Genomic DNA, 12632 nt, shown 5'->3' on the forward strand with positions numbered 1-12632 from the left:
TACATAGCCACACACACACGCTGAAGTAGGGCTTCGTGCTGTTTGATTATTCATGTGAGTATACCTAGGAAGGGCTTTCTAATGGCGTTGACTGCTCTTCCCTGGCAAATAAAACATCATTACAGAGCAGCATAAATACTCTTCCTCTTCTTCTTCTTCTTCTGTCGACGTAGCTACAATCAAGCCTTTGTTGAAGAGAGAGACATTATACTTGTGATAATGAAAACATGATGTTGTATGATGTTATTCTCATGGGGTTAGTTCAAAAAGCCTCAAGCCTCATTCTCTCCTCCTGGTTCTTCGGTGTGTGTGCGTGTGTGGGTGTGCGTGTGCGCGTGTGATAATGTGTGCTTCTGATGTGTTTTGCTAAATAACTCACTGGTGATGTAAATGTTAATGCTGGGTTAAACAATTCTTTCACACAACAGCAAGTGTAGTATGTGTGATGGAGGCTAACGCGTGCCCATACAGAAAATGTCAATTCAATTCATCAACAAACAATTTCATTGTAATTCTTGCAGAGATAGATAGGGAGAAATTAAAGAATGTGCTATCAAAGCCGTGTCATAGAATCATTACTGTATTTAAAAAAAACATTTTTAAAAAGGAAAGGAAAATATAAACGGGAATATTACTGAAAGTGCTCAAACATTTTGTCCGTGGTGCTTATTTTCTCTTTTATTTTAGAGAACGCAATTTGTCTTTCCTCTCATTGTGTCCCTTCCATTTAGAGTGCTAAAGACTGGCTTCAGTTTATCACGCTCGGCTGAAGGACGCATACAAGTCAAAATGTATTAGTCAGAGCACTTCTGAGAGGATGGAAGCAATACACACAGTCAGCTGGTCCGTCTTATATTCACTTCTTCCCTTCATTTCTGGGTCAGCTTTTCTGAATCTGTAAAAGAAAGGGACAGACAATATACGGTGGCAAGAAAATGTATGTGAACCCTTTGGAATTACCTGGTTTTCTGCATAAATTGGTCATCAATTTTGATCTGATCTTCATCTAGGTCACAACAATAGACAAACACAGTCTGCTTAAACGAATAACACACAGACAATTCTACATTTTAATGTGTCTGAACACACCGTGTAAACATTCACAGTGCAGGGTGGGAAAAGTATGTGAACCCTTGGATTTAATAAGACGTTGAACCTCCTTTGGAAACCAAATGTTTTCTGTAGTTGCGGATCAGACGTGCACAACAGTCAGGAGGAATTTTGGACCATTCCTTTTTACAAAACTGTTTCAGTTCTGCAATACTCTCGGGATGTCTGATGTGAACCGCTCTCGAGGTCATGCCACAGCATCTCAATCAGGTTGAGGTCAGGACTCTTACTGCGCCACTCCAGAAGGGTTCACATACTTTTTCATGCCACTGTAGATGTATTTCTTTCCAATTTTCCAGTCAAATAAATAGCGTAGTATTAGTTGTATTTTTCTAAACCTATCTCTTCAGTCTTATACAGATTTCAGTGTGTGTGTGTGTCCATGTATGAGTAGTGAATGATGAAGTGTGCTTTTGAGGGTGACTGCCCTTCACAGTGGCATCATGTTTAACAGGGAGGGAGGGGGGACATGTGTCCTGGGGGGCAGGGTGACAGGGAGCAGTTTGGTGCATGGTGGGGGGAAAAGAGGACAGAGGGGGGTTTGGGGGTCAGTGGGGCTAGGGAGGGAGTTTGGTGGTATCTCCTGGTGTCTCCTCTGTATCTCGTGTCGCTACCCCCCTTCCCTCACACACACACTGAGCAGAGCAGAGTGATGTTGCGAGTCATTAATATTCTGTCTGGACTCATTGTTTTTCCCTGCTGACATTTACATTTAGATTGTTTATCTTACAGCGGGAGGCGTCCAGCCATTAATGAACACGCTTCTGTTCGGTTGTTCCCCAATGGCTGTGATTACTGCCACCACACTTAAGATAATGAGACTGGAGGGGCTGGGGGTGGGAGGCTGGGTGTGGGTTTAGGGGTGGGGGTGGGGGGCTGGGGGTGGGTTTAGGGCTGGGGGTGGGGGTGGGTGTGGGGGGCTGGGTGTGGGTTTAGGGCTGGGGGGGCTAGGGCTGGGGGTGGGTGCTGGGTCTGAGGGTGGGTTTAGGGCTGGGGGTGGGTCTAGGGCTGAGGGTGGGTCTAGGGCTGAGGGTGGGTCTAGGGCTGAGGGTGGGTCTAGGGCTGAGGTTGGGTATAGGGCTGGGGGTGGGTCTAGGGCTGAGGGTGGGTTTAGGGCTGGGGGGGCTGGGGGTGGGTCTAGGGCTGAGGGTGGGTTTAGGGCTGGGGGGGCTGGGGGTGGGTCTAGGGCTGAGGGTGGGTTTAGGGCTGGAGTGGGGGCTAGGGCTGGGGAAGGGTTTAGGGCTGGGGGTGGGTCTAGGGCTGAGGGTGGGTCTAGGGCTGGGGGTGGGTCTAGGGCTGAGGTTGGGTTTAGGGCTGGGGGTGGGTCTAGGGCTGAGGGTGGGTTTAGGGCTGGGGGTGGGTCTAGGGCTGAGGGTGGGTTTAGGGCTGGGGTTTGGTCTAGGGCTGAGGGTGGGTTTAGGGCTGGGGGGGCTAGGGCTGGGGGTGGGTCTAGGGCTGAGGGTGGGTTTAGGGCTGGGGGGGCTAGGGCTGGGGGTGGGTCTAGGGCTGAGGGTGGGTTTAGGGCTGGAGTGGGGGCTAGGGCTGGGGAAGGGTTTAGGGCTGGGGGTGGGTCTAGGGCTGAGGGTGGGTTTAGGGCTGGGGGGCTAGGGCTGGGCGTGGGTCTAGGGCTGAGGGTGGGTTTAGGGCTGGGGGTGGGTCTAGGGCTGAGGGTGGGTTTAGGGCTGGAGGGGGGGCTGGGGGTGGATTTAGGGATGGGGGTGGGTCTAGGGCTGAGGGTGGGTTTGGGGCTGGGGTGGGTCTAGGGCTGAGGGTGGGTTTAGGGCTGGGGGTGGGGCTAGGGGTGGGTTTAGGGCTGGGGGTGGGTCTAGGGCTAAGGGTGGGTTTACGGCTGGGGGGGCTGGGGGTGGGTCTAGGGCTGAGGGTGGGTTTAGGGCTGGGGGTGGGTTTAGGGCTGGGGGTGGGTCTAGGGCTAAGGGTGGGTTTACGGCTGGGGGGGCTGGGGGTGGGTCTAGGGCTGAGGGTGAGTTTAGGGCTGGGGGGGGCTGGGGGTGGGTCTAGGGCGGAGGGTGGGTTTAGGGCTGGGGTTCAGACTGGGGGTGGGGCTGCGGCTGTGCGATATACCCCAGCCTCTATGGGGTGAAGAGGCTGGGGTATTGGGGCTGGGCTATTGTGGATGGGGTATAGGGGCATATGCATATGTATTCACCTCCTTTGCTATAAAGCCCCTAAATAAGATCTGGTGCAACCAATTACCTTCAGAAGTCACATAATTAGTTAGATTGCACACAGGTGGACTTTATTTAAGTGTCACATGATCTGTCACATGATCTCAGTATATATACACCTGTTCTGAAAGGCCCCAGAGTCTGCAACACCACCAAGCAAGCGGCACCACCAAGCAAGCAGCACCATGAAGACCAATTAGCTCTCCAAACAGGTCAGGGGAGAACGTTGTGGAGAAGTAAAGATCTGTAACTTTGAACATCCCACAGAGCACCATTAAATTCATTATAAAAAAAATGAAAGAATATGGCACCACAACAAACCTGCTAAGAGAGGGCCGCCCACCAAAACTCACGGACCAGGCAAGGAGGACATTAACCAGAGAGGCAACAAAGAGACCAAAGATAACCTTGAAGGAGCTGCAAAGATAAGCAACCACGTTTGGTGTTCACCAAAAGGCATGTGGGAGACTCCCCAAACATATGGAAGGAGGTACTCTGGTCAGATGAGACTAAAATTGTGCTTTTTGGCCATCATGGAACACGCTATGTCTGGCGCAAACCCAACACCTCCCATCACCCCAAGAACACCATCCCCACAGTGAAGCATGGTGGTGGCAGCCTCATGCTGTGGGAATGTTTTTCATTGACAGGGACTCGGAAACTGGTCAGAATTGAAGTAATGATGCATGGCGCTAAATACAGGGACATTCTTGAGGGAAACCTGTTTCAGTCTTCCAGGGATTTGAGACTGGGACGGAGGTTCACCTTCCAGCAGGACAATGACCCTAAGAATACTGCTAAAGCAACACTCAAGTGGTTTAAGGGGAAACATTTACATGTCTTGGATCGGCCTAGTCAAAGCCCAGACCTCAATCCAATTGAGAATCTGTTGTATGACTTAAATATTGCTATACACCAGCAGAACCCATCCAACTTGAAGGAGCTGGAGCAGTTTTGCCTTGAAGAATGGGCAAAAATCCCAGTGGCTAGATGTACCAAGCTTATAGAGCCATACCCCAAGAGACTTGCAGCTGTAGTTGCTGCAAAAGGTGGCTCTACAAAGTATTGCCTTTTGGGGGGGGGGGGGGGTGAATAGTTATGCACGTTCAAGTTTTCAGTTTTTTTTTGGCTTATTTCTTTGTTTCACTATAAAAATATTTTTTATCTTCAAAGTGGTAGGCATGTTGTGTAAATCAAATGATTGAAACCCCCCAAAAATCAATTTTAATTCCAGGTCGTGAGGCAACAAAATAGGAAAAAATCCCAGGGGGGATGAATACTTTCGCAAGCTACTGTATATGGGAGGGTATAGGCCCTATGGTATGGCCACAGCAGAAAGCCATGGTGCATTGCAGATTAGGATAATACCCCCGTAGCACCATTCTTCTCTCCGGTGACACGGTCGTCAGGTGTACAGTGTTTCCTCCGACACACTGGTGCGGCTCGCTTCCGGGTTAAGCGGGCATTGTGTCAAGAAGCAGTGCGGCGTGGTTGGGTCGTGTTTTCGAGGACGCATGGCTCTCGACCTTCGCCTCTCTCGAGACCGTACGGGAGTTGCAGGGATGAGACAAGACTGTAACTACCAATTGGATACCATGAAATTTGGGGTAAAAGTAAAAAAGAAATGAAAAAATATATGTATCTTGGCCAGCTTTAGCCCAGGACTGTGCAATGCAATGATTTCAAATCTATGGTTCACTGGCAGAGGTTTTGGCAGTCATGGGAATGAAACTGTAGGAAAACTGGGACAACGTCACTACTATGTTACATGTAGCATTGGCTTGAGTCCCTATGTGGTGAACTCTGGGAAACATTCTGGGCTGGTGAGCAGTGTGGATGTAAAAGTGATTTGATGATGTTTGTTCTAATGCATTCTTCTCACTCCACTCTCACAGATTAAATTAGTTGGGCCCAGCTAGGCTCCATGCTAGCCTGCCTGTTCACAGCACTTTAGCAGCAATCTTCCAATTCCAAAATGGAGGGGGTTTATTGAGGCTGGCTAGGAGACAGAGCCTCTCAGTGTGTCTTCTGTCACTCAGGTCAACATGACAGAGTCTTTAAACAAACACAGGGTTGAACATATTTTTCATCCAACTAACCTTGCCAACTTTCTGTATGAATAAAAAGGCGAACGGTTCTGAAAATGAAGTCACCTAAAACATCTCTATAGTCAGAGAGATTGTGTGTGTTTTAAGTAAAGGCAGGGTTTCTTTAACCTCACAGCTGAGCTCTGCATCCCACATCACAACATGTTTCACATCAGAAGAGAAGGAAACTATCTGTTTGATGAATCTGTCCCTGCCCTGCAGTGGGAGTTAGACCTGTCATGCTGATGATATTATCATGGACCCCCATAGTGTAGAGGATAGGTGCACATATGCAGGACACCATCTTTGTCCTCTGAAGTAGAGAGGGCCTATCCTGGTCTAGCAACGTCTACCTCTTATACCTAGCTGCTAATCACTTCTCTGTAGAACTGAAGGAAGCAAATTAGTGTAAGCAAAACTATGACTGACTGACAGATAAATTAAGGATTGACGTATGGACTGACAGAGAGACAGATTGACAGAGATACAAACTGACAGAGAGACGTACTGACAGAGAGACGTACTGACAGAGAGACGTACTGACAGAGAGACAGATTGACAGAGATACAAACTGACAGAGAGACGGACTGACACAGAGATGGACAGAGAGGCGGACTGACAGAGAGAGAGACAGAGACGGACTGACAGAGAGACAGATAGAGAGACGGAGACAGACTGACAGAGCGAGACGAATGGAGAGATGGATGGAGAGACGGACAGAGAGATGGAGATTTGGATTGACTGACAGAGAGACGTACTGACAGAGAGACGTACTGACAGAGAGACGTACTGACAGAGAGACGTACTGACAGAGAGACGTACTGACAGAGAGACGTACTGACAGAGAGACAGATTGACAGAGATACAAACTGACAGAGAGACGGACTGACACAGAGATGGACAGAGAGGCGGACTGACAGAGAGACAGATAGAGAGACGGAGAGACGGACTGACAGAGAGAGAGACAGAGACAGACTGACAGAGAGACGAATGGAGAGATGGATGGAGAGACGGACAGAGAGATGGAGATTTGGACTGACTGACAGAGACGTACTGACAGAGAGACGTACTGACAGAGAGACGTACTGACAGAGACGGACTGACTGACTGACAGAGAGACGGACTGACAGAGAGAAGGACTGACAGAGAGACTGACTGACAGACTGACAGAGACGGACTGACAGAGCGACTGACTGACAGACTGACAGAGAGACGTACTGACAGAGAGACGTACTGACAGAGAGACTGACTGACAGACTGACAGAGAGACGGACTGACAGAGAGACGGCCTGACAGAGAGACGGCCTGACAGAGAGACGGCCTGACAGAGAGACGGACTGACAGAGAGATGGACTGACAGAGACGGACTGACAGAGAGAAGGACTGACAGAGAGACGGACTGATGGACTGACAGAGAGAAGGACTGACGGACTGACAGAGACAGAGAGATGAACAGAGAGACGGACTGACAGAGATACAGAGATAATGACTGACAGAGAGGCAGAGAGACTGACTGACAGAGAGACAGACTGACAGAGACTGACTGACAGGGAGACAGAGAGACAGACTGACTGACGGAGGCCGTGGTGGGTGTGTGACTACGGTGCTGCAGTAGATTGTCTGGTGCTCGGTCTCCAGCTGACTGTATCGGCACGCCTGGCTGCCATGGCGACGCGCTCATGCATGAGGACAGCGCAGCGAGGGCATGGCTGGCTCCAGATGTTGGGCTCACCCCCCCCCATTTATCCTAATCCACACACACTGCCCTCCACAACAGCAGGCCATCTGCAGCACACACACACACACACACACACACACACACACACACACACACACACACACACACACACACACACACACACACACACACACACATACAGATACACATGCACATACATACATTAGCTCAGCCAGGTGGCTCTGTAGCCCCAATTGGACTTCTTCCACCTCTGGCTTTGTCAGTTGATTTCAATGATTCCAGTTGCTATGAAATCATGCAGGGATGAATGGGAGTGTTTAAATGGGTCAGTGAGTGCGTAAGCTGCAAACCCCCCCAGGTGAATTTTCACTGCCTTTATTTTGTGATGGCAAAGTACCTCTTTGTGTTGGGTAATTAGTTTACTGGAATAGAACCAACTGCTGTCATGCCCCACAACACATCCGTTTCTAGTGATGGTGCTCCTCGAATGGAAGGGGCTAGCTACTGCATATGCAAGAAAAGCAATCCCTCCTCAGTCCTTCCACACCAGAGATAGACCAGACTATCTTACAATGGCCGGTCATTATTGTATCAGTGGTGAGTGTGTCAGTGTGTAAGCGTTTGTTTGGTGGTAGTGTGTGCACACGTGTGTGTTTGGCGTGCGCTCGTGCGTGCGTGTGTGTGTGTGTATGTCTGTGTTTGACTGACAGAGACCTTCTCCATTGTTCTCTGTGTGTCCTACAGCCAAGCACGACGTCAACGGCAACAGGGCTGTTCCACCATTCCCCGAGGGACTTCAGATGTCTATGTTTGGTAAGTGATCCGTATGAGAAGAGGGAGGAGTAAGGGAGGGAGGGGGGAGAGGAGAGAGGGAGCAGGGGATAGGGGGAAAGAGGGGAGGATGACACCCGGACAGTATAGTGTAATTAGTCCCCCCCCCCCTCGATACTCAGTTAGGTTCAGAAAAATAAGTGAAAAACAAAAAGAAGATAGAGAGAATAGAGGGGTGGGATGGGTAGGAGGAAGGGGTGCAGAGATTAATTGCAGGGGGTGATTAGGATCTCTTTAATAGAATGCATTAGTTCAGCTCCTCTTTTCTCCATTCGGGGAGTCAAACTGTGTAATCCATCAGGACAGACAGCAGAGAAATCAGCCTCTTTATCTCCCAGGCCTGTGTACAAATAAGCATGTTTTAAAGCAGTCTTACATGCTCTTGTTACCGGTCGAGCATTTCAAATCACAAATCCCCCTGTGGACAGCCTTAAAAGGTGCCAGTTACCCTTGACTTCTTGCTTCAGCCTGCCTTTTGAACTTGACACTGTAAGGTTCTATCTGTATAAACCCATTTAAACTTGGCACTATAAGGTTCTATCTGTATAAACCCATTTAAACTTGTCACTATAAGGTTCTATCTGTATAAACCCATTTAAACTTGGCACTATAAGGTTCTATCTGTATAAAGCCATTTAAACTTGGCACTATAAGGTTCTATCTGTATAAAGCCATTTGAACTTTGCACTATAAGGTTCTATCTGTATAAAGCCATTTGAACTTGGCACTAAAAGGTTCTATCTGTATAAACCCATTTAAACTTGTCACTATAAGGTTCTATCTGTATAAACCCATTTAAACTTGTCACTATAAGGATCTATCTGTATAAAGCCATTTAAACTTGGCACTAAAAGGGCCCTATCTGTATAAACCCATTTAAACTTGGCACTATAAGGTTCTATCTGTATAAAGCCATTTAAACTTGGCACTATAAGGTTCTATCTGTATAAACCCATTTAAACTTGGCACTATAAGGCTCTATCTGTATAAAGTCATTTGAACTTGGCACTATAAGGTTCTATCTGTATAAAGCCATTTGAATTTGGCACTATAAGGTTCTATCTGTATAAAGCCATTTGAACTTGGCACTATAAGGTTCTATCTGTATAAACCCATTTAAACTTGTCACTATAAGGTTCTATCTGTATAAAGCCATTTGAACTTGGCACTATAAGGTTCTATCTGTATAAAGCCATTTAAACTTGGCACTATAAGGTTCTATCTGTTTAAACCCATTTAAACTTGGCACTATAAGGTTCTATCTGTATAAAGCCATTTAAACTTGGCACTATAAGGTCCTATCTGTATAAAGCCATTTGAACTTGGCACTATAAGGTTCTATCTGTATAAAGCCATTTAAACTTGGCACTATAAGGTCCTATCTGTATAAAGCCATTTGAACTTGGCACTATAAGGTTCTATCTGTATAAAGCCATTTAAACTTGGCACTATAAGGGCCTATTTGTATAAACCCATTTAAACTTGTCACTATAAGGTTCTATCTGTATAAAGCCATTTGAACTTGGCACTATAAGGTTCTATCTGTATAAAGCCATTTGAACTTGGCACTATAAGGTTCTATCTGTATAAAGCCATTTAAACTTGGCACTATAAGGTTCAATCTTTATAAAGCCATTTGAACATGGCACTATAAGGTTCTATCTGTATAAAGCCATTTAAACTTGGCACTATAAGGGCCTATTTGTATAAACCCATTTAAACTTGTCACTATAAGGTTCTATCTGTATAAAGCCATTTGAACTTGGCACTATAAGGTTCTATCTGTATAAAGCCATTTGAACTTGGCACTATAAGGTTCTATCTGTATAAAGCCATTTAAACTTGGCACTATAAGGTTCAATCTTTATAAAGCCATTTGAACATGGCACTATAAGGTTCTATCTGTATAAAGCCATTTGAACTTGGCACTATAAGGTCCTATCTGTAAAAGCCATTTAAACTTGACACTAAGGTTCTATCTGTATAAACCCATTTAAACTTGGCACTATAAGGTTCTATCTGCAATGCAATCACAAACCTGAACAAATACAGACGGGCTAATCAGAACACGTCTTTGCCATCTTCCTCTAGGTATGGTCTGGGTTAGTCTAGTCAGCAATAATGGCACACAAGCAAAAAACAACAGGCAGAAATCTGAAAGTAAATGTTGTTGTCACATCGTTGTTCAGTGATGACCGCAATTCATCTGATGACCATAATACATGTCTTAATGTATTTGATGATGTGTTCTGACTCTATCTTGGTAATATAGTGTTATTTTATCATTTATGTATTCAAATAGCTACATTCTGGCTGAACCCAGACAGACATTTCAGAGCCATACGATTCTATCTGCAATTGCACTCCCTTAAAAAAACTGATTTACAAATGTCTCAGGATTGTGATACTCTGCACTTTAGGTACGTGAGGACGTTAATGGATATGAAAGAAGAATTCACAACAAAACAGTTCTGAGATCTGGAATGTTAACTTTGATGCTCAATATCTCAGAACTGTGCATTTGTGACCTTAATGTCTCAAGGTCACAAGTATTTTCTGTCTTGTCTTAAAGGGATGGTCTCTTTCTGTTTGTTTCTGACAGAAGTATGTTCTGTTAAAGGGAGGGTCTGTTTCTGACTAAGGTGTGTTGTGTTAAAGGGATGGGCTGTTTCTGGGGAGCAGAGAGGAAGTTCTGGAAGCAGAAGGGGGTCTACTCCACCCAAGTGGGCTATGCTGGAGGCCTCACCCCCAACCCCACCTACGAAGAGACCTGCACAGGTACCACTCAACATAGCTAGCTATCAACAATGCCCCTGACTCTGTCACAATGTCCAAATGCTTGTAGAACAAACAGCGTGCTCGCAATAATTCACTATTTTGACTATTGTGTGTCATAAGCCGCCCCCCACACTCCGTGTGCGTAACACACTATCCATCCTCATAATGCACGTGTTGATCATCTCCTCATGTTAAATCGACTTCTACACGTATTTAATGAATGTCCTTACATTCCTATCAGATACTACTGTACTGTACATGCAGCAGCAGGAGAATAATACACAGTTAGTCAGTAGCAGAGGTGTTTATATTGACAGTACTTCAGCTCTTAGTTTTCTCACAACCTGTCCATGAAAACACAATGGAATCCCACAGGCCCGATTTCTAGTGGAGCAGGGAAAAGGTTGCCACAAATGGTTGACCGCGGTCTAGCATGGTGTGTGTGTTTGTGTGTTTAATGATCCTGACAGTTAAGGAGTGTGTGTAAGGCCATTGTTTGGTACACACCAGTATCTGTCTGTATTCTACTTTCTAATTTTGTGTGCAGTGTCTGACTAGAGAAATCCACCAGGAGGAGCATCACAACAGTAGCTCTATGGTTCTGTGATGGATGTCCTCATTCTGCCTCCCTCCTCTTAGTAACACAGCAGCTACAGTAGGTGTCATTTTGAGCTGTCTATTGAAAAGGAGAATAAAAAATAGGTTTGGAAATGAGAATCCAAATCAGCGGTGGAAGAAAGTCGACGCGGTTCAGACAGTGAACTTGCTCTCTACAGTTTTCCTTTCGTTGCGATAATGGGAGTTGGGTGTTTTGGGGCATTATCCAAACACTGTCAGCTGTCTCTGTGTTATTTTTAGATGCACCCACTGTATCCCCATCCTGCTTTGAGGGATTTAGGATTTAGGAAATTAGATTTTGCTCTCAGTGTGAATGTAGTTTTCTGGGTATAGAAGGTAACATCATAAAACCCTGCTGGGTGTTCCTCTGAGGACTGAGGGCTTTGTCTGAACCCTCATGACCAGCACTGACCTTCACAGACTTGGCTGGGCCCTCGGCAGTGTGTGTGTGTGTGTGTGTGTTTCTGGTTTTACTATCCTTGTGGGGACCAGAAATCCTCACAAGGATAGTAAAGCAAGTCAAATTTGGACAAGTCGGTCCCCACAAGGAAACAGACTATTTTAGGCATAGGGGTTAGGTTTAGGGTTAGTATTACAATTAGGGTTAGGAGTAAGGGTTAGGGTTCGGAGTTAGGGGTTAGGGAAAATAAGATTTTGAATGGGAACCAATTGTTTGTTCCCTCAACGATACTAAAATAAACGTGTGTGTGTGAGACTGTGTGTGTATGTGTGTGTTTCATTTTATTTATGTTTTGTTATCATTGGTTTTCTGTTCTGGCAGTAGTGGAACTGCCCTGTAGAATGTAGAATGCGGGGTACTGCGCTGAGGTGGGTAGCTGTCCATCCGGTGGTGCTGAAATCCTGCCTCAGCTCATTGACTGCCACTCACTGCTACTGACTGTTACAAGATGTTACTGACTGTTACTGAAAGTTTCTGACTGTTTCTGACTGTTACTGACAACTCCTGACGGCTACTGACTACTACTGACGGCTACTGACTGCTATTGACTGCTATTGACTGTTACTGACTGCTATTGACTGCTATTGACTTTTACTGACTGCTCATTACTGTTACTGACTGCTACTGACTTACTGACTGCTACTGAATGCTACTGACTGTTACTGACTGCTATTGACTGCTATTGACTTTTACTGACTGCTCATTACTGTTACTGACTGTAACTGACTTACTGACTGCTACTGAATGCTACTGACTGTTACTGACTGTTACTGACTGCTATTGACTGCTACTGACTGTTACTGACTGCTACTGAATGCTACTGACTGTTACTGACTGTTACTGACTGCTATTGACTGCTATTG

The 12632-nt window shown here is 46.1% G+C and overlaps 1 pseudogene; it reads left to right on the forward strand.

Moving 5' to 3' along the window:
* The window catches only part of LOC109901376 (intraflagellar transport protein 172 homolog), a 144401-nt pseudogene that overhangs the window by 90412 nt on the left and 41357 nt on the right, over nt 1–12632 (forward strand).

Source organism: Oncorhynchus kisutch, linkage group LG12, assembly GCF_002021735.2.
Source record: "Oncorhynchus kisutch isolate 150728-3 linkage group LG12, Okis_V2, whole genome shotgun sequence".
NCBI classification, from domain to species: domain Eukaryota; kingdom Metazoa; phylum Chordata; class Actinopteri; order Salmoniformes; family Salmonidae; genus Oncorhynchus; species Oncorhynchus kisutch.